At 41.5% G+C, this 6354-nt stretch overlaps 1 pseudogene; it reads right to left on the bottom strand.

Moving 5' to 3' along the window:
• Positions 1–607: 607 nt before the first annotated feature.
• On the bottom strand, positions 608–5834 carry LOC109953457 (testisin-like; annotated as a pseudogene).
• Between the last annotated feature and the right edge of the window lie 520 nt (positions 5835–6354).

The following is a 6354-nucleotide window of genomic DNA, read 5'->3' as shown; positions in this document are numbered from 1 at the left end:
TTCTTTTGTCTCTCCTCTATCCACTCACCCCAACCGGTCGAGGCAGAAGGCCGCCCACCAAGAGCCGGGGTCTGTCGGAGGTTTCTTCCGTTAAAGGGAGTTTTTCCTCCCCACTGTCACCAAGTGCTTGCTCAAGGGGGATTTGTTGGGTTTTCCCTTTGTAATAATAGTGATAACAGTAAGGTCTAGACCTTACTCTGTAAAGTGTCCTGAGATGACTTTTGTTGTGATTTGGCGCTATACAAATAGAATTGATTTGATTTGATTTAAACATCATATACAGCTTTACCCATCACTAAAAACTATTTCAAACACTATAATACAGCTGAAATGATAAGATGACTCAATAAAGAGAGAGAGAAATTAAACATTTAGAAATGTTTATTTAGATTTAGTTACAGCATAGCAGCAAGCAGTAATGCAAAATATCAAAAATCATTAACAATCATTCTTTGATTCATTTACAACTCTAAATCAATGAAAGCTATTTTTAATCATCAATTTAAGATATTACTCGGATTAAATATTATAATATTATGGATGAGCTCTCACATCACTGAACAAAAGTCAGATTCTCTTATTGGCCAACAGTCATTTGTTGGTTCAGGTTGATAGTTAATGTAACTATATTTTCTTACAACTGACAACACAAATGACTTTATATCATCAGAGAATAGACACAGTTTGGGTTAAATGAAGTTTGTGTCACATTAAAAAAGGCCAAGAAGAAGGAATTAAGTGCAAAGAAAAAGGGATCCTGCTCCAAAACCACAATGTGGAAACCAACCCAACCATAACTGACATGTTATACATACAGTAAGAAGAATTTGAAACTTTGTGAAAAGTTAAGTGTTGAAAAGTGTAAAATTGAGCTACAGAGTTAAAACGTGCTGCAGAAAAACTGGCACTAAGATGGAAATGAATACCAGCTCAGTTGCAGTAGCTGTCAGAGCAGCTGTGGTTGCAGTGCTGCGACACACAAAGCTGCTGTCTGGATCGGAGCCATTGGAGATGAATGTGACGAAGATGACATTTGCTGCGGCCACTTGATCTTGGATCCAAGCCTGGAACTGAGACACTCGGGCATAAACTTCAGGAAATCCAGCTGTGGCACAAGGTACTCCATAGCTGGTGATGCCAGCCTGGATCCACACTGAGCCTTGTTTGCATTGCAAAGGTCCACCAGAGTCCCCCTGAAAAGGGGAAGACGAAACACAAAAAGTTAACTGGTGATGCTGCTAACCAGGGACGGATCTAGGACATGTTAAATACATAACTCCTACATTTATGAAATAACAAACTATACATTATTAAGAATCACACTATTTAATTTGTGTGAAAAGTGCATACCTGGGAGTGTTCGACAACAACCGAGTGTTACGGCACGCCGTAAGTAGTGTGTTTTCTTTTTTACGGACTCAAAGAAATGCAGGACTCAGACTCAGGCTTGACAAGGTAAACAAATTTTAATGTGCAGATAGGGGGTGTGACAGAGCTGACTTCATCCGTCGGTCCCAGGGCAGCTGGGAGTGCTGAGTGGACTGGACTGCTGGTGCGGCAACCCGGGGTTGGTGGTTAGAGGTGGACGCGTTGTGCTAGAGGGGAGCAGAGGGAGAGATCATGAGAGAGCGGAACAGGTATGCTGAGGTATGTGGCTAGTTCTGGTGGATTACAGTGGACCTGATAGCTGACTGCACCAAAGCGTGGCTGGTGAACGCCAAAGGCTGAAGAAGCAGTCCAGGGTAGCAGGAGAGAGCACAGAAGAAAGCCGGTCTGATGAGCAGGTCCACAGTAGAGCAGAGAGGAAGATGATGTGAAGAACACTGAGAGAGAGATCGCGGCTAATAAGAATATATTCAGTCTTATTCTCATTTAAGTGCAGAAAATTTTGGGCGCACCATTTCTTAATATCCCAAATACAGTTGTGCAAAGGAGTAAGTGCATTCGTATTGGATAATACCAATGGCATATAGATCTGGATATCATCCGCGTAAAAAATGAAAATGAACATTGTGACTTGACATAATTGAAGCAAGTGGTGACATATATAAAGAGAATAGTTATGGAGCCAAAATCGAGTCTTGAGGGACACCTGAGGTAAGTGGGGCTACATCAGATGAAAAATCATCAATGATAACTGAAAAAGTTTTGTTATTCAAAAAAGAAGTAAACCAGTTTAACACCATGTGTCATGATTAGGTTCCACTGCTTCCTGTCCAGCTTTTATTTTGACCTAACTTACTGTTTTTGTTTCACCTCTATTTCGGTCTTTTTACTTTCACCAATCACTCACATTAGATTCACCTGCTCCCGATTAGTTTTCACCTGTTTGCACTTGTGGTAGTGGAAAACGTGCAGGACCCAATAAAGATGCCTGGAGACCCGGAGTAGCTTCGAAGACGTCTTTTATTTCATGCAGCATGGAGAGAAGTCGGACACAACTTAGCAGTCGCGCAGAGTTCTCTATCTGACTGGTAAAGGGCAGTCCCTTTTATACCAAAAGTGATACAATTACACATCTATAAAACTCATACCATTGTCTCATATCTAACAACCCACATATCGTCTCCAGCTGTCTTTGGTGCCTGCACCTCTCCGCGACCAGACAGCCCATTCACATTTAAACAAAGACAAGTCGGCTTGTTTTGCATTCACACACAGACCCACTTAACATATTGCAAGTTCTGCTTTGTCTTGGGATGTCCTGCAGAGACCGAGGGCTCGACATCCTGAGATGACCACTTGGCCAGTTTAACATACAAATTAACATCACACATACACACAGACACCTGGTGTAGATCACATTCCAGCAGGGAGGTGTGATCAGACATCCACACACTGCATTATAAGCAGCCTTCACCCACCAGTCCCTGCCAGATTGTTCTAGACGCCAGCACTGACTTTCCAGCATTATATTCGGTTTGTGTATTTCTCGTGTTTTGACCTGGATCGTGTGTTGTGACTATTCTGCTCTGTCTTGCCCTCTTGCTACGGACTGCTACTGTGTATGATTATCGGACTACCCTTTTGGATTACGAACTTTGGATTCCCTTTGATATACAGTATGTGTTTGCTGGCTCTGACCACGGACTGTGTTATACCAACCCGTAAGTGTGTTTTTTGTACACCGTGTTTTGTCCTGGTTTTTTATTCAACATTAGTTCTCTTATTAAAGAGAAGGTTTTGTTTTACATTTCCTCGTCTGGCCTTTTAATTGAGTTCACAAACACTTTTCGGCAGCATCACACGCCGATTTCTGACACCGTGCCCCTTAGGCCAACAAGATGTTCAAGTTTAGAAAGTAAAACTGCCAAAAGATCTAAAAGAACTAAAATAACGGAGTGCTTGGCATCCAGAACCATGGTAATGTCGTCATGAACTTTGAGTAGGGCAGACTCTGTACTATGGCATGACCTAAAGCCTGACTGAAACTTGTCAGCAAGGTCCAAACGATCTACGTGAGATTGCAACTGAGTAAGAACAATTTTTTCCATCACCTTAGATAAAAAAGGTAGTAGGGAAATTGGGCAAAAGTTGGACGGACAGGACAGATCGAGATTGGGTTTCTTGAGAAGTGGTCTTACTACAGCATGTTTAAGGGCTGTGGGCACCAAACCCGTGCTAAGGGAACAATTAATAAAAGTGACCAAAGAAGGCCCGAGCCTGTCGATACTGTCCGTAATAATCCTGGCTGGGACTCACTTATGAGTGCCAAGCAAGGAAAAAACTTCAAAACTAGTCAGTCATGCTACTAATGTTGCATCAAGGGCTTTTCATTTTCACCTGACATGTTCCTTTGTTCTCTTACCCGGCACACATCATATTGGCAGTGAGGTTTGCTGATGGTTCAGGGATGTAGTTGCAGCTGCACTGTTTGTTTCCAACAACAGGAATCTGGACCTCCTGAAGGGAGTTAGAACCTTGAGCTGAGAAAAAATATGAAATCTGTTTATAGAAATTTAATAATAAAGTTTTATTTATATAGCACTTTACAACTCCGGGGCGCACAAAGTGCTGCGCAATAGAACATGTGTATAAACCAAAAAACAATACTAAAACAATAAAACCTAAGCACAAATAAAACACAAATTTCCAAACTCGGTGCAATAAAAACCTCCATCAAGATACAAATAGCATGAAACAAGTTAAAAGACGTCCCTTTGGGAGAAATGTTTGTCTCTTCTAATTCAAAGATCCAAGGATTCAAGATTTTTATTTGCCATTTATGCATAAACAGACAGTCTAGACATGAATTCTTGTGCAACTCTCCTTTGGAGTCAGGTAAGGAGTCAAAAGCTAGAAAGAACACTTAGTCTAAAATAAAAAATTAACATAAAGGCGACAAAGCGTTAAAAACTGCAATACACAAAAATAGAGTAATCATATTTTCTCCAGTGAACTTCAAACATTGCACTTAGTAATTCACATGGTGGAGTTGGATATGTCATTACACTTGGTGAGATAGTGAGGGGGTTATTCCACATGTCTAGTGAGGGGTTATTGCACATATATTCTCACATTTCTCACAGTTTCGTATTTGCCATCAGTGTTACTGTGGCAGGGAAAAAGCTGTTGTAAAGTCTTGTTCTGTGTGTGATGATACTGTCCGCCCTGCTGTGCCTGAGGCTGTAGGTGCAGTTTTTGTGTCTGAGCAGAGTGTGGGCTGGGTCTGGGTGGAGTGGGTCTCTGATTATGTTCTCTGCCCTTTTACGACAGCGCTGTGTGTATAGTGTGTCCATAGCAGGCAGTTCAATCCCAATGATCCTCTCTGCAGTCTTTATGACCCTTTGAAGAGCCTTCCTTTCTGCCTGTGTGGTGTTACCATACCAGACTGTGATGCCAGTAGTGAGGATACTCTCTACCAGTCCTCTATAAGCCTGGGTGAGAGGGCGACGGTTCAACCCAGCTTTTCTGAGCCGCCTGATGAAGTATATGCCAAAGTAGTGATGAACATAACTGAGTCTTACAAGCACAAAGGATGACAAGAAACTTTTGTTTTTTGTAATATTTATTCACTAGGCTGCCTTGGTTTATGCCCCAAATGGACTTTCCCATCAGCCTCAGCAGTATTTTGTGTTCTGTGCTAATCATTAATAGGAAATCATGCTAAAAGGATGACAATTAAAAAGGTGGTGAAAATGGTGAAATGGTGATGGGAAAGTGGTGATGGTGAAAATAGCTTTGACTGGAAATAATGTTACCTGTCAAAGCTAAGCCTGTTAGCCATGTCACTGTGAGCATGCTGCCATGCCAGTGTTAGCATCAGGCCAAACGCTGCTCACTAAACTAGCTGGGCTGTAGACTCGTTTTCTCATCTATCCAGTAGTTCCGCTGCTGTAAATGTTTATTTGTATGCCAGTGTGACTGTGCACCCTGTAACTTTTAATGGAGGGTAAACTGTCAAGAAAACCTTAAACAGCAACTACTTTAAAAGGAGCAATTTAATAATAAATAATAATAGCTACTGACACAGAATGCCCTGACAGAAATGTGTTTGAATGCTTATTCTATATCCAACTCTACAACCTGAAAAGATACTCACGATTGCTTCCAAGTCTGCCCCAGCCAGTGGTCCAGCAGGGGGTGGAGGTGTAGAACTGGCTGGAGTTACTTGCCAGGCAGACAGGTCTGATGTAGTCATTGAAAGTGACAGGGCTGCTGAGCTTCATTAGGGCAATGTCATTGTTGAACAAAGTGTTGCTGTAGTTAGGATGGGCGATGATTTGGGACACAGTGCGGGTCACCTCATGAATACTAGCTCCACTCTGAGTCATTCTTCCAAAGTAGAGAGTCCAGACACTAGTTTTGTTTCTGGATTTAAAATAAGACTCATGAAATCAGGCAGTGTACACACAATTCAGTCTCATATTGCAGGATAACCCATGCCCCATCATCTTTTCACTGTTAAATCATTTAACAAGACCTTTACTGTATGTATCCAGTACTTTGTTTGATAGACACATGAACCCAAGTGAAAACTAAAATCCAGTCTATTAAAGCATGTGTTCAGACAAAGACAACTCACTGAACACAATCTCTGTGAGTTAGATGGCTGATCACCTGAGCAAGTGCTGCAGATCAGTTGCACTCCTGGTCAAACCAGAACTAGTCTAAGCAGATCTAATATCAAACATGCAACCTGCTTCAAAGAGAAGACAGAAATGACAGCGTAGTGAGTATTTAGTCTGCAGCTGTAATGTTAAAATTCATGATCAGATCCACAAATCAAAGTGTAATAAGGTATTGCTTATACAGTACAGAGGAAGGTGATTGGAGTGCTGTGTGCCTTTGTCACTTCTTCTAGTTACAAGGTTTTTAGTTAATGTAACCAAAAAATAGAAAGAAATCCAAACA

This window comes from Monopterus albus, unplaced genomic scaffold (genome assembly GCF_001952655.1).
Source record: "Monopterus albus unplaced genomic scaffold, M_albus_1.0 scaffold673.1, whole genome shotgun sequence".
In the NCBI taxonomy this organism is placed as follows: Eukaryota; Metazoa; Chordata; class Actinopteri; order Synbranchiformes; family Synbranchidae; genus Monopterus; species Monopterus albus.
Note: the sequence above shows the minus strand (reverse complement) of the source record. Positions and strands in the feature narration are given on the sequence as shown.